Below are 27,684 nucleotides of genomic sequence, written 5' to 3'. Positions count from 1 at the left end.
GCATCTTGATATCTAGGGTAGCAAGGACAGACAGTGACTAGATATGAAGTTATCCAGAATATTGTGACTGGATTCTGGGATTAATAAGCAACAGGATCTGTGTCATGAGATGAATAGGAAATGTGGATTACCAGAGGCTCAGATGAAGAAAATCATGGCCTGGAAAAAAAACCCTGAAGTGGGAAAGGCCACATTAGCCCCCTGACCTGGGTTATAGGGCAAGGGAGAGAGGGGTGGAAGGAGGCTTTGCCTAGGGTGTCCCGGGGAGCGCATTTCACCTGTAGAGCTTTAAGAAGATAGACCGGCCTTTGTGGATCATTCCCTCTGCTGCTCAAGATGGGTCTCCTTCATTAAGGTTCTTGACTTTACTGAGCCATTTTTTTCCCACCTTTGTAAAGTGAGAGGGATAGCAGTACTGGCCCCACGAGTTCGTGAGGATTAAATGAGATGATGCAAGTAAAGATCTTGAGCATGATATGGGGCACAGCTTAGCAATGACTGCGAACCCCGATGCCATCTAAAGGCAGAAGATAAAAGCAGAAGATTAAGAACAGCACAAACAAACTTCCGGCATGATCCTCTTTAGTTCCTTCTTGCCTTCACATGGGCTGTTCCCTCTGCTCAGAAACCCTTTTCTGCCTTTATCTTCCACACAGGTTACCTATCAGTGACACGTCCCTGGCAGGCATCAATCATTGCTGCTTTTTCTCTGTTCCCAGTCCCCAAAGCTCCTCTCATTCCTATTGCATGGTTCACATGTTAGGCCTCCCTGAGAAACAATGAACCCCTCAGAGAACAGACCACTGAGCTTAAATGCTTAAGAAATGAAAGAAAACCAGGCTTGGTGGCACATGCCTGTCATCCAAGCAACTTGAGAGGCTGAGGCAGGAGGATCACCAAGTTTGAGGCCAGCCTGGATAACATAAAAAAATAAGAAGGGCTAGGGATGTAGCTCAGTGGTAGAGCATTTGCCTAGCATGTGTGAGGCCCTGGATTCAATCCCCTTGTGCTGCAGGAAAAAAAAGTATTGATAGAATTGATGAATGTGGAGAAATATAGACAGAGGGAGAGCAGAGAAGCACAGGAGACAAACCGTTAATTGAATCTAGGTGAACTGTTCTTGCAACTGTTTCCTTGGGTTTGAAATCTTTCAAAAGACAAAGTTGGAGTGGGAAAAAGTGAAAAAGTGAAAGATCGTCCATTTTCCTTATTGCATTCATAGCATTTCTTTTTAGGGAGATTAGATTGGGCTCTGACACCTGTCTTATGCTGCCTTTCCCCCTTCCTGTCCTCCCTGAGGTGCTCTGGGTGCTCATAAACCTTGTAACCAGAGGGCAAAGCTGTCCCCTCTCTTGGAAGGTCTTTCTACCCAACTAGGCTCCAGTCAATTGAGGTTCAACCCTACAATTAAGAGAAAAACAGATCCCTGTATATAGGAGAGCAATTCCCCTGATGTTGCTCATCATCCACAGTGTACTTCTGAATATGGGACAAGGAGAGAGAATGTTGAATTTTACAAAGAGGAAACATTAAAACAGTCCTTTGAAAATGCATGTTAAGTTCAGAGGCAAAAAAAAAAAAAAAAAAAAAAAAAACCCTCCTGTGTCTTGTCACTTTCAAGTCCCCCTGCTGGGCATTTACAGAACAGTGTCATCCTGGACCACTTCTTAAAAATAAATAGTGTCTGTATTTCTATTCTTTTGGAAAAGTTTAAAAGGTTCATGTTCAAACCTGTATCCTAGCCAATTCCCTCTGGGGCATCCCCTGCTTACATTGTGAAGCTCTGTATGGAATTGAAGCACAATGGGAAAATGTAATTTCAAGACTGAAGCAAAGGCACATAACAGATGCTCTTCAAAGGCTTCTATTTTATTTTATTTTATTGTTTAGAAGAAAGGTCCTTGGACAAGTCCTTGACATAAGGACTGCCATACACCCCTTTTGTTGAAGAACAGGCACTGCCTGTCCTGATTACTCAGGGCCAAGGTAGTATTTTTTGAGATAACAGAAAAAATTCCTAAGAAATCAGATTCCTAGCATGAGATGGCCTCTTCCATTCCTGATAGTGCCTTCCCTATTTAAAATGATGTGAATTCCCAGAAGATGGGTGATGAACAGTGGGATGGGGACAGGGATTCAGATAAGGGTAGACAAACTGACGAGCTGGATAAACTGATGCCAGAGAAGCGTTGGTACACTGAGTGCAGGTAGGACAAGATCACTACTGGGTCACTTCCCATCCACGTTATGGCACTTCAGAAATTCTGAAGAATTCAATGGAACATCTGAAACTCTGAATTAATTCATATGTTCCCGAGGGATGTCATCTCTTCTATGGCCACAGGTGACATTACTAGTTTTGCTCAGTCACATATCAACTTAATCTTTGGTCAGAAGACAGAAATGTACCAAGAGAATCAGTCCTCTGCAGCCCCGCCTATCTCCTGAGCTCCAGACACACACTCACTCCCTGGGGTCTACATGGCTCGCAGCTCCGCAGGCCACCATAGTCCAATCCCGTTCATTATATTTCCTTCCTATTGCCCTCCTGCTTGGGCTTCCGATTTGGGCAAATGGTGCCTCCATTCCACTAGTGCCCCAAGCAGGATCAGCTAGATGCCTCCTTCCCTCTCCTCCCTGTATCCATGGTGACCAAGTTGTCTCCATTTACCTCCTGGAAGTCCTGCCCCTTCCTGGCTCTCTTGGAGCCATTGCTTCATCCCTGCTCTTCATTCTGGCTCTCTGCCCTTTGCAGTGGGCTCCTAACTGGTCTTTCTACCCTTTTCTTACCCTTTTCAGTTGAGCTTTCACTTTGCTGCCAGAGGGATTCTCAAATTTAAATCAGGGTAAACAACTTCCCTGCTTTTGTGTCTTCTGTGCCTCCCCCTGCTGTCTGCAGGTGAAAGCCCAAGGTCCTTAGCATGACATTTAGTATGCTCGGTGACCTAGCCCTTGCCTCCCGGGTCACAGTGCAGCCAGACCACACCAGGCACAACTCTCTGATCAGACCACACCTCTGTTCCATGCTGCTAGGTTCTGCCCCTGCTTCTACCCAGAATGCCTCTTCCTCCCCAGACACTTGCCAAAGAGCTGCTCACCTGGCAAGTCTCAGCTTGGGTGTCATTTCTCCCAAATGCCTTTACTCTTGGGCTCCAGAGAGGGCAGCTGCCTCTGCCTGCTGTATCTCAAACAGAGCTTCATGGAAACACCTGTAATTGTTTATTGTCCTTTTTGATCCATACATCTGCCTATCCAGGGATGCTCAGAACTGACCTTGAACCAGAGACTAATCTTGTCTTACTCATTTTTGATCCTCCAGTGTCTAACACAGTGAGTCAACACATAGTCCTTACTCAGATGATTAACAAACTCAGATGGTCAACCAACCAACCTGCTATTCAGCAAGCCCCGAGATTACCATGGGAAGCAGCACTGTTCATTTGGAGTGACCAGCCCCACACAATTTGTTCATTCTTCACCAGGTGTTACTGAATACCCCCGACCTTACAAGCCCTAGTACAGATGTGTCACACCTACAGAGGCTTCCCCAGAGACCTTGTCCTCACCCCACATCAATCTGATTAGCAAGAGGTTCTCGATGTCTCCAAATGGCCCTCCTAAGTCATTTCCAAATGGTGGTAGCAAATAGGATACACAAGTCTGAAACTCAAAGCCTTGGTCAAGATCATTGTTTAGGCCACTAGAAAGAAGTGATAATTCTGTTAAGTCTCAGAAAGGTCTCTTCAAGGTTGTATAACTCAGATGCCATCATGGAAGTGCATGGGTTTCTTATGGTATCGTGTTTTCCATGCACGTCAAAGTATGGAGCGTATTTGTTAAGCTCGACGGGGATATGTCCTTTACCCTCCTGAGCAACTGCATGCAACAGGGTAGACCCCTGGAGAGTTAAAACAGAATTTACCCTTATTTCCCTCAATTCCCCCAAAGGAAAATATCCTTACCAGCATAGAAGGTTTCTCCTGTCTTCATAAACGATGTCCAGTTAGTCAGCCAGGACGGATGTGAATGCCAGCCTCAACTCCTCTTTCCTTACCCCACCACACCAGTGGTGATGTGACCCCAGGGAAACTAGCTCCTTGGCAGTTTTCGGTATTATGCTCTTTGTCTGTCTTCCCACCATCACTTTCTGACTTCAAGTCTTCATCTTACTTGTGTAGATGAGTAAAGCAAACCTTTAATGGTCTTCCTGTCTCCAGTGTTGCCTTTTCTCACACAAAATTGTGAATATCATCTTCTAAATTATGGATCTTAGTGTGTCTCTACCCTACCAGGACACTGCCAATAATTCCCCCGTGGTCTTCAGGTGGCCATGTTATTTTGCCAGGGCATTTTGTCCCTCGACTCTTTTACTCTTTCACCTCATTGATTGGTCCATAATTCCTTTAGAATTTTGTTTGTTTTGTTTTGTTTTTGTTTTTTGGCATTGCTGGGGATTGGACCCAGACATACTCCTCTACTGAGCTACATCTCCAGTCCTTTTTATATGGAGACAGGGTCTTGCTGAGTTGCCAAGGCTGACCTTGAACTTGTGATCCTCCTGCCCTGGTCGTGGGGGTTACAGACATGCACCACTGGGCCTGACTGTTGCCTTTAGTTCTTAAAACATGTCATCTTCTCCACAGGTTGTATGTTTTCCTTCATGTGTGGAAGCTAGAGAGGAAAAAAGAAAAAGAAAGTGAAGGGGGGGATCTCATGAAAATCAAATGAAGACCCGTAGAGTAGAGGAAAGGGACCAACAGGAAAGGGAAAGGGGAAATCCTGGAGAAGGATATGGGCCAAAGTATACTGTTACGTTGCATGCATGGAAAATGTAACAACGAATCTCACCATATGTACAACTGTAATGCACCAACGAAACATACAGGAAAAAATGCCATTTTCTGACACACCTCTCAGCTCTTCAGTATGTGCTCCTTCTTCAGCCTGGAATGCCTTCATGGCAGGACATGTATGGCTTCAGGTAACAGAAAATCCAGTCCTCAGGCTTCAAGGTGAGGAGGATCCATGAACTCATATAACAGTGCAAGCATCTGTGGAGGTCTTGTTTCCCTTCATCTTTCCACCCTGGTGGCCTTGGTTGGGCTACTCAGACTCACTCTGTCAGTTTTCAGGGTGTCAGCTGCAGGTCTGGGAACTTTGTGAAGACATGAGGTTCATCAGAAGGAGGAGCCCATTCTTTCTGGAGCATTCTCTTCTGAACACAGAAAGATTTTCTGGAACCCCTCAAAGCAGAATGTGCCTGCCATCATATTCTCAGAGCCATCTCTACACCATTCACCAGCAGAGGGACTTAATGAAGTCAGGAGGGGGGTCAGGGACAGAAGGACATAGAATGAAAACTAAGACTCCATCAGCACAGAGGAAGGGAAAGCACAATCGTGTCTGCTGTCGCCCTGTTCCCCTTCTTTACCTGAATGTTCCGCTAAGAATCACCTTGGGAGTGACTTGTCTGACCACCTCCTTCCTTTAGAAGAGCTCACACTGCCCTGGAACTAATCCCACCAGACCACAGGTACTCAAGATTAGAGTGTCTTTTAGTATCTGGACAGTTCCTGGCACATCATTATAGGCTCATGCTCTAAAATTCGTTGAATAAGAAAATAAGCTGGGTGCAGTGGTCCACACCTGTAATTCCATTGACTTGGGAGGCTGAAGCAGAAGGCGCACAAGTTCAAGGCCAGCCTCAGCAACTTAGTGAGACCCTGTCTCAAAGTAAAAAGTTAAAAGGGCTGGGGATGTAGTTTAGTGGTAGAGCAGAGCACCTCTGGTTTCAATCCCTGGTACCATAAAGGAAAAAAAAAAATAAGGAAAAGAATTGACCAAAACCGTGTTGTTCCAATGAGGGTATAACTGTCCTGATTGCAACAGAAACCCCAAATCAGGTTTAATCAGTGAGTTTGTCTTTCACAGGGAAATAGCTTCAGTTGAAGAGGCCCTGGGCTAATGAAGATGCCCTTGCATCTTCATCATCAAGGGCCCAGGCCCCTCTGGTGTCTTTATCTACCACCTGTACTATGTGGCAACCTGATCTCATGAGCATCAGCTGCCTGCTCTTTCTCCATCAAGCCCGTTATCCAAGTAGGAAGAAGGGCTAAGGGTGCAAGGTGCTTGTCTTCAGATGAACAACAGCAGAGGCAACTAGATGACTTCATTATCTAGATAGTTCTGTGGGGACATTGCCCACACAAACATCGTTAGGAAATAGGAAGACTGGACAATGCACTTAGGCATTGTCACCTCCAAAGCGTATCAAGATGATTTATTCTTTATTCATCCACTTGCTGGCTTGAAACAAAACAGCAGCCGCTGAAAGTTGTTTGGAAGTTTATGTTATCCTAAAATGGACCTTATGAAGGATGGCTTCCATAGTGTGGTCCATGTCAGCCTCACTCAGAATATGGAGAAGATAATGTCGAGAAGACTACAGTCCGGAGAGATGCCATTTTTCGAAGACAAAATTAGGGTGTTTTTTGATGGTAAAAGACAATTTGGGAGAGATCCTAATCTTACCCCAAGTCTAACTTTTGTAACATTCTGTGGCTTTCGATGATTTCAGTGCAAGTGATTGATCGTGAAGTGATAGAAATTAGTTTAGCTAACTTGTTTTGTTTACAGCTTTACATAACAAAGGCTCCAAAACCAAACACCATTGTTGCCTCTCTTGTTAGATACCCTCACCTCAGGATGATCCTAATGCTTTGTCTGCATGCATTCGCAGGAACACATTGTGCCCACAGTGGCCTGAAGTTACACCATTCACCACTAGATGGCACTCACACATTGACCTGGAATCCACCCTCCTCTTCTATTAACCACTTGCTAGAAACTGACAAATTCTTGAGTCAAGGTGGTGAAAAGTTAAGCATCAGTGGCTTTCAGGCGTGGCTGGGTGAATGGATTGGTCAGAAGAGAGGTGGTGAAAACTGGGGACTGGTTGTAAACACATTCAAAGATTACATAGAAATCCCCTTGCCTTCTGTTCATTCTCCATTGCAGGGACCAGCACAGGCGAACCAGGGAACAGGCTGGCTGGCCTTACCTGAGCCTGCCTGCCTGGTCTGCAGGCAGCCTCCGCACCCCTGTAGTGCCCAGGGAAGCCTGTTCCTGCTGGCCACATACCCGGAGATGGTCATCACAGAGGAGGCTCAGTGACCACATCAAGACTTTGCTATTTAGATGGGAAAAGCCTTGTGCATTGAATTAGTAATAAGGGGACTTGCTTTGAAATTACTCTAACAAATATGAACATATTATTCAACATCACTCATATAGAATGGTTGTTCTGCTGACTGACAGTATATATATATTGGACAATATATCTATACTGTAGTACAATATTGTAATGGAAACATGGGGTTTGCAGTCAGAGAGATCTGGGTTCCAGTTTCAATTCAATCACCTATGAATGTTGGCCTTGGTCAGTTAATTAACCTCTCTGTGTCTCAGAAAAATGAAGATTGAATGACAGTTCTGTGAACCACCTAGCACAGTACCTGATGTACTTGTAAGTATTAGAACAACATCAGTTATTCTTAGTATTGTCATCAAATCTGACATGAAAGTCTCAGGGGTCCCTGATGTTAATTGTCCCCATTACATAGCAACTATACATAATAACTATAACGAGTTGTAAAAAGTATCAGGGACAAAATTAAAAGTAAAGATACACAGTAAAACCTAAGTTCAAGTTAAAATAGCATTGTAGAAATAAAGACTTAATTGGGAGCAAATTGGTTTGCACCCAAAATACCTAAAGTACTAGAAAATGAAAAGCAGGTCATTTTCACACCAATTTGTGTCTGTAGGATTAACTGACTGAAGTCTGCCTAGTTCTTTGGGTAGATTTTGCCTCTGATTCATAATATTTGTAGACACTTAGGTGGAAAAAAATATTTGGGGTTAAAAGTAGGAAAAAAACCAACTCTCCATATCAAAACGATGTGATGGTGCAGAGATGTGGATGGGGGCTCTGGCCCAGGACAGTCATCCAGCATGGACACAGGTGGTCCTAAGGACTGTGATTTGCAAATCTGGATGGAATCAAGGGAAGGAACAAAGTAAGGAGGGTTTTTATGTTGATGTTGGACAAATACATCAATCTAGCAACGTGTGTTTGAGAACTCACGATGGTGGCCTGTTGTGGTTGTAGTTAGTGGGTGTGGAAGTTACATGTCCTTGTAGCCTCACGTGTTCCACAAGCTGGTCAGCACTGCTATGCCTGGAGAAAAGTGGAGGCTCTCTCTGCTGGCACACGCTATGATAATGAGCCCCCCGGAGAGTTCTTTCTTACCTTCATTTCTACCTGGGAGAGCTATGCCTGTTCAGGGAGAGCTGGGGAAATAGAACAGGGTATAAACAGAAAGCACATTGAGCTTTCAGAAGATCAAGGGCATGTCCAGTGTCAATCACTTAAAAGTTGTGTGGCCACAAACAAGCTCCTGCTATTCTCTGAGCACGTTTTCTCATGTGTAAAATGAAATTTAATAATTCTTAGAGCACCCAACATAGTATAAGAAGTATAGATTAGCCATCAACTGGAGACTGTGAGATATCACTTTGAGATTCCACTTTGTGCATAACTGAGCCCCATTTCCACACGGTAGGAATGACAGAGGTGTGGGGCTGGGGCAGAGGTGGCACTTCATCTTCTAGACAGGCTGGGGGGTCTCATGCTCTGAGTCCCTTCCTACTTCTCAAGGATTCCTTCTCTTTTCTGTTCTCATCTGTTCTCCTGGATCAAGCTGGGGTGGAGCAGGAAGGAGTTTGCCCAGTGCCATGGTCCTGGGGGAAGGGACTTGGTCCCTGTCCTTCTCTGCTGGTTCTTGCTGGCCAGGTGACCAGTACATTCGGCCTGATCTTTGAGCTCGCCCCTCTCACGTCTCTGCAGCTGCTCCAGACCTGGGGCTCTTGGTCTGTTTCAGAGCATAGTCGGGGGCTGATGAGCTCCAGGCCTATCTCATGCCCTTCCTCACAGGTCAGGTCCATCTTGGGCCTTGAGAGTGCAGCTGATGCCCATGGGCCCCAGCATTGCCCTTGTGCTTCCAGTGCTGGACTGTCCACCTCAGGCCTCCACACCCCCTGCAGCCCCTCGATGGCCTCTGTGCCATTGTCTCAGCTCTCTGCCAAACTCACCACACACTTTTCTTTCCTCCTACAGCTGGCGTGTGTTGCTGGGGACACTCTGGGGGGTGGTCCCCCTACTCCCACTTTCGTGGAAGGCAGACATAATCCCTTTGGCTTTGGAATCCCAAAGTTCTGAAGGTTTCTAATTCTACCCCTGGTGTTTCTACCTGGGCTGGGTGGGAGCCTGCATGTGCTGAAGGCAAAGAGCTCACCCTTGACTCTTTCGCCCCTGCCCTCCAGTCTCCCCTCCCCTCCCAGCCCTCAAAGGGGTTTATCCTTCCTGTATTAAGGCCTGAACCCTGATGCGGTGGTATTTGGAGGAGAGGCCTTTAGAAGGTTAATGACTTTTAGGTGAGGCCTCAAAGGTGGGACCCCTGTGATGGTATTAGTGTCCTTGTAAGACAAGATACCAGAGCTGGGTGTGGTGGTGCACGCCTGTAATCCCAGCCACTTGGGAGGCTAAGGCAGGAGGATCACAAGTTTAAAACCAGTCTCAGCAACTTAGTGAGGCCCTAAATAACTTAGGGAGACCCTGTCTCAAAATAAAAAATAGGAAGGGCTGGGGATGTGGCTCAGTTGGAAAGCACCACTGGGTTCAATCTCTGGTACCAAACCAAAAAAGAGAGAGAGAGAGAGAGAGAGAAAGGGAGGGAAGGAGGGAGGAAGGGTATCAGAGGGCTTGCTCTATCTTTTCACTCATACCCACTGAACAGTTGGTACATGACTGTTTCCTAAATTTTGACATTGAGTAACAGCTTTGAACTTGGGTGTCATAAAAAACAAAGCTGAACTCCACTAAAATGAGAAATGTCTGTCTGTTGCTGACTCTGGGGCATGATACTCAAACTCTGAGGGAAGTGGGTATGTGTGGTTGTAAAGATTCACTGATGAGAATCTAATGAATAGGTAAATTAAAAAACTGTATGGTCATTGCCGTCTTGTGTCAGCTGCCCACTGGCAGCCCCCCAGAGGAGGGACTCCAGGCAGCTCTTCCGTGCATGGCCGCATTGCAAATGAACCCTGGCGTCCTCCTTGGGAGAACACTCATCAGAATGAAAGAATCTTGTGGAAAATAACTCAGAAGAAACGTACGTTTAAAACCCTTCAAACTCTTCCTTCTCTTGCTTCTCTAAGAAAGAAAAAAAAGGGGGAATAAAACTTAATGTTCAAGGCAAACAAGGCAGTTTCTGTACATTGATGTAACTGGAGAGCTTTGAAAGGGAGGGTGGGTTCATCCCTGGCCCAGGTCTTGGAGTCTGGCTGCCAAAGACAGAGGCGGCCTGGCCCCTCTCCCAGCCAAGGGGCTCTGGGCCCGAGGAGCCTGAGGCCCCGCGTGTGACACCTCACTCTTAAGATACTCTAATTTATAGTTAACGCCTTTTAAGCAAACAAGAGGGAGAAAAAAAAATCTGGTTCATATTATAGCAACTTGCAGTAAAGAGAAGCCTGGGAGTTCAAAGAAAAAATGTCCCAGGAAAAGCACAGCCTGTTAAAATTCATGCTAAGTGGCCAGGAAGGTAATGTAAAAGAAGGCTTTCTCAGAGAGACGTGGTAGCCCAGTTCCGCTTCCTCTGCCCACCTCTCTGGAACCATCTCTCCTGATCTGACGCTCAGGTCCTTCCAAAGAGGGACAAAATCAACAAGTATTTGTTACTAAGGCTTGCTAAATCGACTGCATAAAAAAAAGTCTCCAAAGCTCAGTTGAAGGGATCAGGAAGGGAGAAGTAGATACATTCATCTTCCCAAGCTGGACACCCTTGGGACGCTCTATCTTGATTTTCAGTGTAGATCTTCTCTGGTTGGATTGGAGGCTTCCTCTTCTCTTCCATCCATACCTTACCTGCTGGTCCTTTGGAGTTGATTTTCTACCACTAATTAATTCCTGACTGGTTTCTCTGAACCAGGTCATCTTTTGTGGCCATGGGTGCTCACTGGAGGTCTGCAGAGCAGGAAGGCTGCAAGCTGGGAGCAGGCAGAACTTTGCTGTCCTCCTCCTGCCCCTCTTTGCTGTCCTCCTCGAGGCTGGAAGGTTTTCATGCTGGATGGAGTAGCACAGCTCAGTGACTAAATCAGAAGGGAACGGAGTGACAGTGTGCAGGGAAGGTGGTGTTCCAGGGCTTGTTGTGTAGCTGGGTGGACCAAGAGGTGTTTGCTTGGGTGGTAGTTGGCCTGGAGGGTTTGGTCTGAGGGTGGGAATGGTCTAAAGAAGAGCACCGTAGAGCAGTTTCCTTCCTCTCTGCTGGCTCCGCCCTTGGCCCTGTGGCTTCCTGGCTGGGGAGGCTCCTGTCTTAAGCAGCCACCATGCCTCCTTCCAGGGCAGCTGCCTCTTCATGTGGGTCCTCTTCTCACCGGAAGCCTCATTCCAGCATCAGGACTTCATTCCATCGGCCTTCAATAAAAAGCTGTTCTCCCCCAGCCTGACACCTGGCCTGTGTGAAAGTGCATTTGGGGATGCAGTCCATTCTGGGTGAACCCCAATTTAGTTGAGAGGTGGTGGGGAGGAATTAGGAGCACCGAGGGGGCAGAAATTTGACATAAATAGACGCTGAAAGGGAGGTGGAGGTGTCAGAGACAAACTTGCTCTCTTCACCTCGGGTGGCCCTGGATGGAACAGTCAAGAGTGCAGTGCTTTGTGCTTTTCCTGAAAGTTCTTTTATTGTTTCTCTGGAACCACAGTGGCTGCTGTTGATCCTGCCCTGATTCACCGAGGTCAGATTCCTTTCTTTCTGAGCCTGCCAGAGTCAAGGATCCATCCACCTCAGCCCTGTATGACCCACCGACCTTTTGGACTGGGCCACCTTTTGTAAACCAACTCAGGGTTCAGTTTCCTTAATTAGACTCCCCTAGTATGGATGGCAGCGCTGCTTTGCAGTGTTGAGTTTGGTTTGAGGAAAGAACTTGTCTGCCTTTCTTTTCCTTGGGCTGTTTACTTTTGGATTACTTGAATAAATAGGTTGAAAGCATTCCCTGCTAATCATCCAAAGAGTGCTAAGGCAGCACATCCTGTTTATTTGTTTATTTTTCCATCCCACGTATTCTTCTTCACCTCAGATCCTTCTCCAAGGCAGTTTCTTCCACTTCCTGAGAGAATTTTTACCAGTCGCAAAAGGAGCTACCTGAAAATCTCGGTCGATGGTGACATGCCTAGGCGATCATACTTAGCGAGAGAAAGAGGAAGAACATTGCTGGATGCTCCCCGGTAGTAACTGAGGTGCTATGCTAAGCACCTGATCCCAAAACGATCTTGTTGGGTAGGTCCTATTATAATCCTGATTTCACAGATGGGGATGCTGAGGCACACAGCAATTTGCTTAAAATGTCATAGTGTTGAGCAGCTGAATCAGAAATCGAACCTCATCAAGGGACTTCAGAGTCTGCGAGGTCCGCTTGAGGCTTCACTGCTTCCTTTGCAACAAACCCTTATTCTAGAAACTGTAAGAGTTGGGGTGGAATGGGCAGGAGTCATAGTTGGTGATCACTTTTGGATTTAGGAGCACTGATGAGAACTAAACTGGTGCTTTGTATGACAGCATGTGGGTTCCCTGTTTTCACTCAAAATAACAACCAAGAAATTTACCCTTCAAAATGCCATCCTGGGACACTTGGATTTGTTGATAAACTATTGCTGTTCTAACATCCCAAAGCCATAGACAGCTGTCCTTGTCAGACTGCTTTGTGAACCTTGTCACACTGAGGGTCATGAACACCCATTAGATGAGGATGAAGACCCACCAATGTGTGGAATTCCTCCCTATAAAGAAACTGGCCTTGGGCCAGGCATGGTGGCCCACGCCTGTAATCCCAGCAATTTAGGAGGCTGAGGCTGGAGGATCACGCCAGCTTCAGCAACTTAATGAGGCACTAAGCAACTCGGTGAGACCCTGTCTCTAAATAAGATACAAAATAGGGCTGGGGATGTGGCTCAATGGTCGAGTGCCCCTGAGTTCCATCCCTGGTACCCTTCTCCCCCGCAAAAAAACTGGCCTTGGGATAGTGGGGATGCAGGTGATTCCAACCTCATCCATTCCACATGGGGTTGGGAAGTAGAGATTATCCCCTGAAATTCAATGCAGACTCCTTGCCTTGGACTACAGGTCACCTGGCTTGTTCCCCTGGCTCTAGCCTCCTGTGCCCATTTTCACCCTGCAGTCACCTCAGCCTTGCGTTCTCGGGTCTTGCTGAAACTGCTGACCTCTGGGGCTTGACACTTGCTGTGATACCTGCCTTTAGCCCTTGACCCTGGCTGTTTTAGTCAGCTTTTTCACTGCTGTCACCAAAAGACATGTCAAGAACCATTTTAGAGAAGGAAAAGTTTATTTGTGGGCTCACAGTTTCCGAGGTTTTCATCCATAGACAGCCGACCTCATTACTCAGGGTCTGAGAATAAGAAGACCATCCTAGTAGAAAGGTGTGGTGGAGGAAAGTGCCCCGGACATCACACCAGGAAGGAGACAGAGAGAGAGGGGGGGGGAGGGGGGAGTGAGTGAGACAAAAAGACGAGACCCCCCTCTCCTCCAGCCACATCTACCTGCCTACAGTGACCACTCAGTTTATCCCTATCCGGGGATTAATTCACGGATTGGGTTAAGGCTGTCATAACCCTGTCATTTCACCTCTGCACCTTCTTGCATGGTCTCCCACATGAGCTCTGGGGACACCTCACATCCAAAGCATAACACTGGGTCTTTACAGGGCTTCTCTGACCTGACCAAATTGTCTCCAAGGCCAGTCCCTCCACCCTATATCACTGCCATACTGTACCCCAGAACACTGCCTAAGTTTTCCCCCATCTATTTGCGTACCTAAGTATATGGTTTTCCTTTGGCTGTATGTTTGTGGACTGCCTTCACCACCAGAATGTGGTCTTGTGAGAGTGGGGTCCGGGTCCATCCTGTTCACCACTGGGTTTCCAGTACCTTGGCAGTGCCTGGTACATCTGTGTCGAAGGAACAAATGAATCCAAGGCATCTGGGAATCAGCAGTTTCCAGAATCCTTTTCCAGAGGATTTGTGGGCTTTTCCAGTTCTGGGATAAAATATTAAAGGTGATACAATCTGTGAAAATGTAATCTTATTGTAATATATCTGTTTTGCATATGCATTGATTTAATTCTTGAATGACATAGGTAAATTATTATAATTGTTATCCGTATTTCTCTCTCCTAGATGATAAAGCTGAATCTTAGGAAAATTCAGTGACTCCCTCAAATTATGTAACCTTTGAACATGGATTTTGTGATATAAATACACATGGAAATACAATTTGTTAATCTATTGTTATGTAGTGGAGAGAGCCTAGCACTTGGAGCCAAGGTTTATTTTGTGGGTTTAGTATATTTGTAGCAATGTTATCATAGGCAACATACTTCCCTTTCTAAATGTTAGTGTTTTTTTAATCTCTAGAATGCATGTCTTTTTTTTTTTTAAAGGACTACATTAGGACTATCTACAATAGTGCATAGAAAGTACTTTACAGAGTCCAGCACACCATGGCAAGTGCTTGATAAATGTTCTTTGACTTCTGAACCCCATTTTCTCACACATAAAAATATTATATCTACTTCCTGGGGAGTGGGTATTATTGAGCTCAAATAAAGTAAGGCACCAGAAGAACTTCATGAACTAGAAAGCCTAATGTGAATGTTAACTGGTCATGTGATTGTCGCGTCTCAAAACACTGGACAGCCTAGAAGTTTCTAAAAGGGAAATAAAGGCAAAACATTTTGTTCATTCTTCAATGTTATTGGAAAAACCACTTAAGACATTTGTATTACTGAAATAGGGTCATCATTATTCTGTGAGGTTTTCTCAACTTTTTAATGTTTCATGCAGAATTTTTTTGAAAGCTTATTTTGTCTTTGAAAACAAAGGAACCCAGGGCAGATGGCCAATCACAAGTTCTCCAACTTGCTGGACTTTTTCTGCTTGAATCCTTAACTCTATCAGCATTAATGTCCAACATTTTACCTACCGATAAAGCTTTTACTGAAAATAGTTGGGGATTATATTTGAGAGAAATGAAGGCATGTGGGGCTGGGGATGTGGCTCAAGCGGTAGCGCGCTCGCCTAGCATGCGTGCAGCCCGGGTTTGATCCTCAGCACCACATACCAACAAAGATGTTGTGTCCGCCAAATACTAAAAAATAAATATTAAAAAAAATTCTCTCTCTCTCTCCCACTCTCTCCCTCTCTCTCACTCTTAAAAAAAAAAAAAAGAGATAAAGGCGTGTTTCAGATGCTCTTCAGTGAACTCCAAACCTGATCTTCTTTGGTTCCCTTTGAATCTTCAGTTGTGCTCACCTTCTCGTTCCCCTTGTTTTCTGTCCGGCTAGGACACTCCTGAGCTGGTGCCCAGAACTAGGCCTCTAAACTCTCTCTGATCAGGGTTTTGTCTGATCACTTTTCTTGGTACAGGTGGGTTGAAATATTTCTTCTGTAGGTTTTCCTCAAAAAGTTGTATCTCTTGCATGAAACAGAATATTGAAAGCAAGGCTTGTTGTTGCGTTTTTTTTAAAGATGATTTCTAAACTTGAAAACTCCAAGAAGAAACATATACACTCCAAAAGCAAAAATTCACCTATAATTCTCAGATTAAACTTATAAACTTGTAAGTATGCATGTGTGCGTGCCAAACACACACACACACACACACACACACACACACACACACACACACACACACACTAGCTGAAGTACCATTTTGTCTTATTAAAGATTAGTTCATTGTGCACAACTCTGACCTAGAGAGGGTAGATTAATACATTCTAGGGAGGTATTTTGAAGCAAATAAGCTTTATACTTTTAATTTTTCAGCTGTCACTTTTGTGGCCCTGGAGGGACTAGCATATGAACATACCTCTGAATTGTCACTTATGACCACATTGATGTCTCTACTATAAGTGCCCCAGACCTTTTCTGTGTTTCTCTGGAGCTGTCCCCTCTTTACCCTTTGATCTCTGTGGCCCTCAATACTGATGGTATAATTTTTTGCTCTAGCACATTCTCAGAGTTTAAAACTCCTAGGCCAATTGTTCTGAGCCTACTCGTTCTAGGAGAAGAAATAAACTACTTTCCAACCTTCACAAAAATGTAAGTAGATAAACAAGAAGAGAAGACATACAAGTTGTCCTAAGTTTATTAAAAATATGCCATTAGCCCCAGGTAACGCCAGGAGTAGATTAAATGGTATATTGAAAGGTGCTCCAATAATATGCCTGTTCTCCCAAAATTAATGCATGAATGTATATTGTACATTTTGCAGCAAATTTATTATGCCTCTGACTGCCAGCAGGATGGATGGCATGTGGACACATCTGCACATTCTAGAAACAGTCGTTTGGTTTATGACACCTCCAGTTCTGAACTCAAGTCCAAAGCTGGCAGTAATGCGCTGTCCAGATGACTTACCCAGGACTGTGTAGAGCCAACAGACCTGTTCAGTGTCCATGTTTTAGACTTTCTCTTCCTGGACTGGGGAAAAGAGATCGTCACCACTCCAAAAAGAGCTCCCTGTGACAATGAGCTTACCTGTTTGAGCAGAGTTTCACCACGTTTGATGATAAATAGCAAAGCCACTTTGCCTTGCTGGTGTCTTATCTTTAGATGGAGACATGGACCTAAGCATTCATTGCACAAGGTAGTCAAACCTAGCAGGACAAGATAAAAGTTGTCTGTCATTGGTAGGGCTTTCTATGTTCCCAATAGACTATGTTTAAGCATAATAAAGAAAAATTGAGTTTTATCTTTTTTCTTTTTGGTTGAGGGTTGAACCCAGGCCTTTTTGTATCTGTCAATGAGCTACATCCCCCAAATCCAGGTTTCACCAGTTATAGCTCAGCATTACACCAAGACTTATAAACCTAAAGATAATAATGAGCATTTATTATCCCACTTTGCTTCTGGGGGTCTGGAATCCAGGAGGAGCCTAACCAAAAGCTTCTGACTTAGGATCCTTGTGGAGTTGGAGTGGAGAGGTCCTGTATGTCTGCAGTTATGTGAGGCTTGACCTTGTCTAAAAGGTCTGCTTCTAAGAGGTTCATTCATGTGCCTGGTAAGTTGGTCCTGGCTGTTGGAGGCCTCAGTTCCTCACCACATACACTTCTTTGGGGCTGTGTAAGTGTTTTCATGATATGGCGCTGACTTTCCCAGATGACACAAGAAAGCACCAGGTAGCAGTCCCAGGGTATTTTATGACTTAGCCTAGCAAGTCATATCTCACCATTTCAACAGTATTTTATTGGTTGCACTTATTAGCTTTCCTCACTGTGTGAGGGAACTATAGAAGGCCATTGTGTAAGTCAGCTTTCTGTTACTATAACAAATACCAGAGATAATCAACTTACAAAGAGAAAAGGTTCATTTTGGTTAGCAGTTTTAGAGGCTTCAGCCCATAGTCAGTTGTCCCTGTTGCTTTTGGGTCTGTAGCAAGGTAACACATCATGTCAGGGAGCCCAGAGCAAGGCTGTTCATCTCATGGCAGGGATGTGAAAGAGAGGAAGGGCATGGCCCAATGACTTGAGGGCTCCCACTGTGACCCACTGTGTGTTCTACCACATCCCAATAGTGCCAAGCTGGGAACCAAACCTCTAACACACAGGCCTTTGAGGGCATTTAAGATCCAGTGTACAACAGGCATGAATACCGTTAAGCAAGGATCACTGCAGAATAGCTTGGAGATGGGCTACCACACCCTCTATGGCCTTTCAGAATTTCCAGTCCCCTTTAGCAGAAAATCTTCATAGTATTAGTTCAAATGCAGAGCCAAACGTCCTTTGGGGATCTGTAAGATCCATCAATATTAAATATAGCTCTTGAACAATGTCAGCATTAAATGTCATCCTATTAAAAGAGCCGTTCCTTTCTAAATATTTAATATGATCCAAAAGAGTCAAGGTTAGAGTGTACTTTTGATCACAATTTCCATGTGGGATTTTCTTCCACTATGATGAAACCATATGGGCGCTGTGAGTTTTCTTCACTAGTGTCCACATTCAGGAAAGTTAAACAAACAAATCAGAGCTGAACCTGCTTTCACAGAGTTACCATTCATGGGCTGCCATCCTGGACAGTGGGCCAAGTTCTTCTGTTAGCCGCTGCTTTGAAATCCACAGCCAAGAGTGCCTGGTGCGAAGCTGTGTGTTGGCAAGCCACCTCCAATGAACTGGAAGCTCACTCGGAGCTGAAGGAACAGGACCAGAAGCATCCCAGTATCATATCTCTCATAACGACCTTCCAGGCATAACTTATAATGGGCGAAGATACATCTTCTTAACTCTAAAAGTGCAACAGATGATTGTCCTGCTCTAATATCTTCAATGAGGAAACACCTACTTCCTCTACCTTTGATTGTGTTTTATTAAAAACCATTTTTATTATCTACTAGAGCCAACTTTTATCTCTGTGTAATCTGCTGACCACTGACCTTTCATTTTTTTGTCCTCTGGAGCAAAACCAAATGTGAAATTCCTTCAATATTTGAAATCTGTTCTCATGTGGCTCTCGTGTTAGTCTTTTCCAGGCTAAACATTCCGTGTTTGTTCAGCCTTCTCTTCTTAGAACAATCTCCAAATCCCTTACTGTCTTCGTTTCAAGGTCCATCTGAAAATATGGTATCCATTCATTGGTGTGACAAGTATTTATTGAAAGCTGTCTATTGGCAAGGCCCTGTGCCCAGCCCAGATGTCTGAACACGACCGAGTTGGGTAAGACCGTTTCTTCCAATTGATTTGGACGCTACGTTTCTATTGATATAACCAAAGATTGCGCTAGCCTGTTTTTGCAGCCATGACATAATATTGGATTATTTTTTGGCTATGATCAACTAAAATAATCAGTTTTTGTTGAAGGGAACTGTTATCAGTTTGGGAATTCCCTATTCTATGTGCATGTAATTGATTTTCTGAACCTAAATGAAAGGTTTATCTCTCTATCCAATTCCTTCTCTTGGGTCTAGCTCATTTTTCTAGCCCATTGAAGTTACTTTGAGATTTACTAACTTTCAGATCTTGATTTCATCATATTAGTCATTTCTCCCAGCTTTGTGTCATTTGCAGTCCTGATCAGCGTTCCCCCTATCTTTGTATCCAAGTCACTCAGAGTAATGACTAGTAGAAGAGGAGCCGCAACCGAGCCATTTGGCAGGCTCCAGGACCCCTCCCTTCCCCCTTCCATCAACACTCTTTGAGAACAGGTTTTCCGCCAACTATAGAGTTGCCCAAATTATACTGTCATCTGGTCTGCATTTCTCCATCTTGTCCACAAGAATTTCCTGAGAGACGTTGCCAAATGCCTTGGTTAATCAATACATTCTGGGTCTCTGACATCCACAGCTGTCAGTTGGAGTGACCTGCTTCTTGCTCCAGAGAAAGCAGGGGAATGGAGCGACCTGGGAACTGTTCTGTACCCTGCTCAGAGACAGAACCTCCAGGCTCAGCCTAGGGGAATGCCAGGTTCATGAAGGCAGAGCTGTTGACTGACTCCTTGCCCTGACCTTTAGGACTGGAGGGTATCTAATCCTGACGAGACTCCAACCCTCTTCAGTCCTAAGTAGCTACTTTCCTTGTGGCCCTGACTCCATGCACCCTCACCTTTTAACCTCATTCCCTACCACGCTTCTATCTTCAAGTTCATGAATTTTCATAGTTGAGATCACCAGATATTTGATTCCCCAATGTAAGTTTCTATGCAAGTTAGGTCCATTCCACATGAATGCATTTCAGTGCACCCTGAGCAGCGCCCCAGACTCCCTAACATGAATCTGTAACAAGCAGCCCTGGACACTTCTGCTCTATCTTAGCAAGTCCTTCAAACTCGGGCCTCTGTCACCATCCTGTTGTCTAGCCATGTGCATTTGGACCTCTGATTTTGCCCTTTGCTCTGGCTTCATACCCTGGGTGCACATTGCATCTCATTTGGACAGTCCACTCTGGATCAGGCCTTGGTCCTCATCAGGGTGTGACTTGCACTGGCACACCGCACTGCCCCCTCCCTGGGCCCTTCACCTGTCAGAAACACTGGAAAGGCAGTGGTGGAAGAAAAGACTGGGTTCCACTGAGGTGCTGACAATCCCATACTGTGTAATGCCTATTAATCAAGAGAAGGTGTACTCTTCCTCCCCGATTTGTGACACTGAGTCACAGCCATCATTCTTCGTGATACCAGTGAAAAAATACCACCAAGGGGCACAATCCAAGGTTACTATGTTACCTAAAGTCTATTTTTCTTTTCTTTTTTTTTTTTTTTTTTTTGAGTACTGGGAATTGACCACTGAGCCATATCCCCAGCCCTTTTTTTTGATATTTTATTTAGAGACAGGGCCTCCCTGAATTGCTTAGGCCCTCACTAAGTTGCTGAGGCTGCCTTTGAACTCACAATCCTCCTGTCTTAGCCTCCCAAGCCACTAGGATTACAGGCATGCCCCACCACATCCAACTTGTAGGTCCTTTAATATGGAGCAAACCCCATGAGCTTACCCTAGTTTTTTCATTAAAAATGTAGGGCGTTAGCACTTTTTCCTGGGACACACTCATTGTCTCTGATGATAGTCTCATCATCTCACCTGGACATTTTCTTCTCTAAAGTCTAAGCTTCCACCCTCTAGATCAAATTTCCTCAGCCATAATGTTCCCAGTTTGGAAAGATTGCCACTGTTGTTTTTGCCCAAGAATTCACAGGACACTATTCATAAGCCCCCATGAGGTAGCCAGCTACCATCTTCCCGTTTGTTCCAAGGTCTTTCAAAACTACAATCTTCATTTGGAGTTAGAAGAGGAAACACCACCTCTTCCCTTAAATCCTCAATTCCCTACTTAGAAAAATGAATAATATATGCATTTTCAGTGACAGCTTATTTTCCAAAATGAATAAATAAAATTGGACATCTCCAACTTTCCAAATTTAGTAAAATTTGTACCTGTGTGTGTGGCCCTTGCCTGAGTTAACTTTTCCTTGGTGGGTGAGGTTGTTTGAGATAGAATTCAAACTCCCCATGCGTGCTAGTATTTAGCTAGACATACATTTGAACTCTAGATTTCAGCCACTGAGATTCTTTAGTAAACTAGCCTGTTTCTACTCATTTTAAACTTATAAATCTCGTCTTGCATTTTGCTTTGAAGCAAACAAGATTTTTATTAATTGAAGCAGGGCTTCCCACAGGATATTCAGTGCAATTGAGTCAGTCATTACTTAATAGCAAGAAACAAATTATCCCCCTTTGAAAATAGCAGTGCAGACTCCTACTGCATTGGCCATGACTCCCTACTTTGATACCTATGCCACAGTTAATTAGGGTGTCTGTGAGAGGTAGAAGGGAGGAGAAAAGGCAGGGTTGGGAAGCTGTTCCCACTACTTTTGTCAGGAGACAGTATTGAAGTTCTTTCTATATTATAAAGATAAATGATATTTTTATGCCTCATTTTCTCGCTAGTCTCCCTCCTTGGCTTCACATTTAATGAGACCAAATTTAATGAGTCCAAAGAAAAGAGGGCTCCTAGCCAGGCTGGTGGTGCATGCCTGTAATCCCAGCAGCTCCAGGGGCTGAGGCCAGAGGATTGCGAGTTCAAGGTCAGCCTCAGCAACTTAGCGAGGCCCTAAGCAACTTAGCAAGACCCTGTCTCAGAAATAAAATGTTTTTAAAAAAGAAGGGCTGGGGATGTGGCTCAGGGGTCAAGCGCCCCTGTGTTCAGTCCCAGTACCAAAAAAAGAAGAGATGAAAAGAATAAAAAAAAGGAAGGAAGGAAGACAAAGAAAAGAGGACTGATTATTTAAAGTCTGGGAGACCATACATTTGAACTCAAGATTTATATTTGTCCAGAATTTGTAATCCCTGTGACCCAAGTTACCTATATATAAATCAAACTTCATCAGTGGCTTGGTTGGTACCCTCCTCTCCTCTCGGGAGACTCTCAACCCCAATGAGCTATTTCTCAAAACTTGCTTTGTTCCCAAAACTTGCTTCTGTCACTTAATTGGTTTGAAAATGATGGCAGATGAGAGACTGCCTATTCACGGTGTTGATTGGCACTTCCAAGGGAGGGTGGTATGGACCCCTGTGGCAGGGCCAAGGGTGAAAGCGCGCAGGGAAAGGGTCTGACCAACTCCTCCTGGAGAATGATGGCAGGTGTGTCTCTTCCTCTCTTCTCTCAGGGCTCCTCTCACAAGCGCGTCTTACGACCTGCTATAGGGAAAGGTCAGAAAATCCCTCCTAGGTGTTCTGACCTGCTTCAGGGGAGAGGGATGGGGGAAGGTCAGAGAAACCCCTAACCTGCACATGTTCTCCTTTAGATTCCTGCAGCTTAAAATATCCAGTATGGCCGGATGTGGTGGCGCACACCTGTACAACTCAGGAGGCTGAGGCAGGAGGATCGTGTACCCTTGGCAACTTAGCAAGGCCCTAAGCAACTCAGTGAGACCCTGTCTCTAAATAAGATATAAAAAGGGCTGGGGATGGGGCTCAGTGGTTAATTGCCCCTGGGTTTCATCCCCGGTAACAAAACAAAACAACAATCCAACATGGTGCCATGTTTTGGGTGACTTAAATAAAGAATTGCCTATAGGTCCCTTCACAGACTCACCCCCCATTCCACTCCCTTCTCCCTTTTTCCCAGCAACATTAGTTTTAGCTTATAATCAAAGAAATAATAATAATAGCAGTGATCTGAAGGAGTTTATTAACTGTCTCACATTACAAAAATCTGGGACTAAAAATTTGAGACAGTTGTTTGTTTAAAACCTCTTCTGTCTTCTTGCTCCATGCCTGGCTTCTGTTCTCAAGATGATTTCATCATCCAAAGTGATTGCTGTGGCTCCTGCCATTCATGTACATTCCAGCCAGCAAGAAACTTATTAAGAATGTGTAAGAAGTTTCCTGCACTGCCCCTGCCTCTATCCCAACTGCCAGAATTCAGTCACATGGCCATACAAGGTGGACTGGGAAGTGTTATTGTTATTCTGGGCAAGTTGTTTGATTTGCTCAAACTTGGGGTTTCCATTACTAGGAAAGAAAGAGAATAAATATTAGGGGTAACCAGCAGACTATCACACCTGTGACAATAAATGCCCATCCCTTTTCTCACTCTGCTTGGTTTGACATCTGATTAGTCTCCCACAGGTCCTCACACTTAGCTTAAGAGCCTGTTTGAATATCATTCTTAAACACCTACAACTCACTTCTAATGAGAATTCTACTGAATAAACTTTTCTCTGTCTTATAAACCATGCTAACTTTTCCTGCAATGACCTGCATTGCCCAGGCCTCCTGGTGCTGTCACAGGTCTGCCCCAGTGGTCACCTTAGATTGTATACATGGACTGGCCACCACACATGCACCACTGCTGCAGTCTCCAATGCAACGGTTCTCATCATGCAGCCGTGGATTCACAGTTCTCATGTCTGCAGCTCAAGGTCATGGAGAGAGCAATGTGAGAATGTCGTGGTGTGCCTGCCCCACCCCCACAGTCCCACGGATACATACCAGTGGCTGGTTTTGAGGCCCAGAACCTGCCATCCAATGTGTTCTGGTTCTCCGACAGCCCCCTTTCCAGTGAGGTGAGGCACAGACGGTACTTATCTGTGAAACAGCACCCACATGAATATGCTTAGCCAGATGTGTGTGCAACCTATACTCAACACATCTGCATCAAATACAGCTTTGGAAGTCTGCCCTTCTGGGGGAAGAAGGCAGGAAATCCAGAGTCTGGTTATCTCCCTCCCCATGATCTCAATATTGCTGGTCTATTCACTGTTTATCCTCCCTTAGTGTCTCAGGTGGTGCCTGACGTGTAGTGGGCTTTCCGTCACTGTGCTTAAGGTTAATGAGCACCTGGCGCTAAATGATGGATATACAAAGACAGTTGAGATTCAGGTGGGGGAATGGCACATAGTTACACTGTAGAGAAAAGTTCACAATAAATTTATACACAGCATGGAAGGAGGACAGAGGAGATGCCCAGCTGGAGTCTGACATAAATAGGAGTTCAATAGTCACAGGTTGATAGAGATGGAGGTATTACAGGAAGAAAAACCAATCTGTGCATAGGTATTAAGGCATGAAATGGCTTCACATGTTCAGAAGATACTTATAAGAGTTTTCCTACCTTATAAAGCAGTTAAAATAAAAACAAACTTTATTGTTTTCCAAGAAGTGACTCATAATTTATCAAAGTTAGAGCTTTGATTTAGAATAATGATTTGCATCCAGAGGTTATGAAACAAAATCTAGTGGTCTGTTGGAGTTTTTATTTTCTCATTTGTTTATTTATTTATTTGAGACAGGGTCTCACTAAGTTGCTGAGACTGGCCTCAAACTTGCCATCCTCCCACCTCAGCCTCCTCAGTCGCTGGAACTGTAGGCATATACCACCACATCAAACAGTTTGTTGAAGTTTTACAACTCACATCCAGGGTGACCAAAAAAAAAACCAAACAAACAAAAAAAACTGAAGACTTTGCTTCTTTCTGAGAGCTTGGCCTCTTGGAGCCACATGAATGCTTCGTTTTAGTAATCACAATATAAAGAACATTTAAAATCCAAGTGTTACCAGTCTCACCAGCTATTAGTGTTATCATTTCAGCCTTGGTTTTTTTGCTTAATTTGAAATAGGCATCATGAAGAGGCAAGAAAGAAAGACCATCTTAATGAGGCTTGATTGGAGCTTATGCTCGAGTATAACACCTGGGGCAGGACCCTGGGACTGCCCCCCAAGGACCCGAGGAGTAAAGCTTATATAAGCAGAAAGGGTGAGCTCACTAAATGCGCCCTCAGCCATCCTGCACCATCCCAGGACTTCTGCACGTGTCTTGCTAGTTCTTTTCCCTCAGCCTCAGGATTAGCACTTGACACAGCCGTCTGCTCATGCCTATTGTCTGCACTCAGCTCACAAACCAAGGTGGACGTGCTCACTACCATCACCAGGAAGGTCACCGATGGATCAGGTTTGGTCATATTGTTCACGTGCTGGTGTCAGGAAAGCTTGGGGGGGGAGAAGTCAGCAGCCCCTGAATCTGGTCATTGGTGGAGACATTCTTTTGGAGGCAGCAAGTCAGATGGGAAGGCTTGGTGGTGGAAATCAGGGCCCTCCAGATCTCAGAAGTAGGAACTACAGTTAGAAGATAACAACAACAATTATTAACACTCATGTGGCAGAAAGTAGTGTGAGTTTAAGAATTTCACCTGTATTGACTCATTTAATTTTCATCATGACCTTCTGAGGAGGTACTGCTATTCTCCCCATTTTACAGATGAGAAAACAGACGAGATGGGGATAATGGTGCAGAATCTGTGCTCTGGAGGCGGACAGAGGCTTTGGATCCCTCTTGGCCACTATCTCACCACGTGACCTTGAATACATTTGTAATTTATCCTCCTTTGTAAAATGGAGATGATGGCAGTATCTGCGTTACTGAATACAGTCCAAGGCTTAGAATACCATCTAGTACATATTAGGTCTTCAATCAACAGTAATTACTGTTGTTTAATTGTCATCATCATCATTAACATCATCATCATCATCATCATCATCATCATCATCATCAAGAGTTACTCCATTCTAGAGAAATTGTTCAGAGTACCTGGGAAAGGCCCATCTGGATGCAGAGACTTTCCAATGAGGCTCAGACTTTCCCGGTAAGCTTTTAATTCTGTCCTCATTCCTAACTCCCTCTTGAATTCCCTCAGTGGAAGGTTTATTTACATTTCTTAGTGAACAGAGGCTTTGCTTCCCTAATGGGCAGAGTTTCATAGCAGACAAACCAGTGCTGGTCTCCCTGAGGAATTTTCCTTCATTGCAAAATGAGTGTTCCAGAAACAACCCCTCTCTTGATGCATCTTTGGAAGTCCTGCTTGCTGACCTTCATGGAAATAGGATGGGATTTTAAGAGAGATTGATCTTGCAGGAGGTTGACTGCATGTTATTCTCATAAAGCAAATGACCTCTTAATCGAAACTGTGTGAATGGTAAACCTTGCATTCCAATTTTAGGAAAACCCCCAGGGGGAGGAAGCCTAACCTTTGAATCAGTGGAGGAGGTGGTGGGAGTTGTTTTGTATGACTCTGGTGGGGAGAACACCTGGCTTGGCAGGTATACTGGTTGCAGATGCTGTGACTGGTGAAGTCCATTTTGAATATGTACACTTTCAGGGATTTTTTTCCCAAATGTTACCCAATCTTTTTGCACTCTTTATTGACTGTATTCAGATTTGCAGTTCATAACCTGGTTTTAGTCCACTTGATATTATTTTAAGAGCCACAACCTTTTATTTTTTTCCAAGCCACACCCCAACTGAGACTCAGGAATGAATTACCCAGTTGTTTTTCCCAAGCCTTCAAATTTACCTGTTGGTAAAATTGTTATTTGCTCTAATAATAGTCACAGCCTTGACACTAATGCCTAACATGCTCATACCCTTGAAACGGGGTTGTAGGTGGGAAGAGGGGTCTCACAACTGTGTCCCTAGCTCCTGCACAGAGAAAAGAGACAGGGAGCATTCCCTTACCATTGCCACTGCTCCTGAGGTCAGGGGGAATCAAGGGCACTGCCCTCTTGCGGGGGGGCTGCTAAAAGTGAGGGACATTGAAGCTTGGAACAGTTGAAGTACAGCCAGCAATTTCCTTGTGCATGCCATATGATGCAGAGATGGCTGTATAGCCCACCACCAGTGAAGCCACATCAAAAAATAACCAGCACAGGAACCAACAGAACCACCTGAGGACATTCTTATTTTCTAGTCCTAGACCTACCCCAGGCCAGTGAGATTAGAACATCAGGGAACATCAGGGCTGAATGAAAGAATCATTAGCAAAGTTGAGGACAGGAACCAAGAGGAAGAGGACAGGGACCAAAGACCAAGAGGAACCACAGGGGTTCTCAGACCCTGATGTACATCTGGGGGCCTGGCTCGCATGCTGGTTTTCAAAGCTTCTGAGAGTCTCTGTGCCAAGTCTTGCTAAGCAGCTCTTACTGCTGCTTCTCCTCATGTGGCTCTATGGTCAGCTGTATCCATGGCCCCTCAGGCTTTACCCAATCACATAATCCCAGTATTTGGTTCTACAGAGGAAGAGGCAGCCACACTTGTGCCCTTATAAGGATATTATTCATTATTTGCATGCAAATGGAAGCAGGACAGTGCACATAGTTTGGCATCTTGCTATTTTGTTCTTTTTCTCAACTGCAGACTGTGCCATGGTTTTTTGAAACCAGTCCACTGTTACACCAGATATTTCCTCTTGCCCCTCCAAATCCTTCAGCCACTCTCTTCCCTGCTGTCCCTTCCCTGCAAGAATCTGTTCCATAGGGGTTGCATCACAGGCCTCCTTTCCTCATAGATCCCTGTTAGGGAATCTGTTTCCCCGGCTTGCTCTTTGCAAGGTGCTCTCCTATATGACCATCTCCTCTTAGATTCCAGCCATCGCTGTCTCCCGCGGGCCTGGGGCAGTTCCTCCTCTGTTGCTTGTCCCAGTTTATTTCACTATACATATGTGTTAGTCAGATTTCCATTGCCATGAAAAAATACCTGAGAAAAAAACAATTGAAAAAGAGTAAAGATT

The 27,684-nt window shown here is 44.7% G+C and overlaps 1 protein-coding gene and 1 long non-coding RNA gene across 2 annotated transcripts in view; one reads left to right on the top strand and one right to left on the bottom strand.

The window, feature by feature from the left end:
* The window catches only part of Thsd4 (thrombospondin type 1 domain containing 4), a 582,503-nt gene that overhangs the window by 278,977 nt on the left and 275,842 nt on the right, over positions 1 to 27,684 (top strand). The window lies entirely within an intron of this gene.
* LOC144377699 (uncharacterized) overlaps positions 24,368 to 27,684 on the bottom strand; it is a 71,018-nt gene continuing 67,701 nt past the window's right edge. Inside the window, exon 3 of the long non-coding RNA XR_013438708.1 lies at positions 24,368 to 25,237. This is a non-coding gene — a long non-coding RNA (uncharacterized LOC144377699). The remainder of the gene's footprint in view (positions 25,238 to 27,684) is intronic.

The sequence above is a fragment of the Ictidomys tridecemlineatus genome, chromosome 5 (assembly GCF_052094955.1).
Source record: "Ictidomys tridecemlineatus isolate mIctTri1 chromosome 5, mIctTri1.hap1, whole genome shotgun sequence".
In the NCBI taxonomy this organism is placed as follows: domain Eukaryota; kingdom Metazoa; phylum Chordata; class Mammalia; order Rodentia; family Sciuridae; genus Ictidomys; species Ictidomys tridecemlineatus.
Note: the sequence above shows the minus strand (reverse complement) of the source record. Positions and strands in the feature narration are given on the sequence as shown.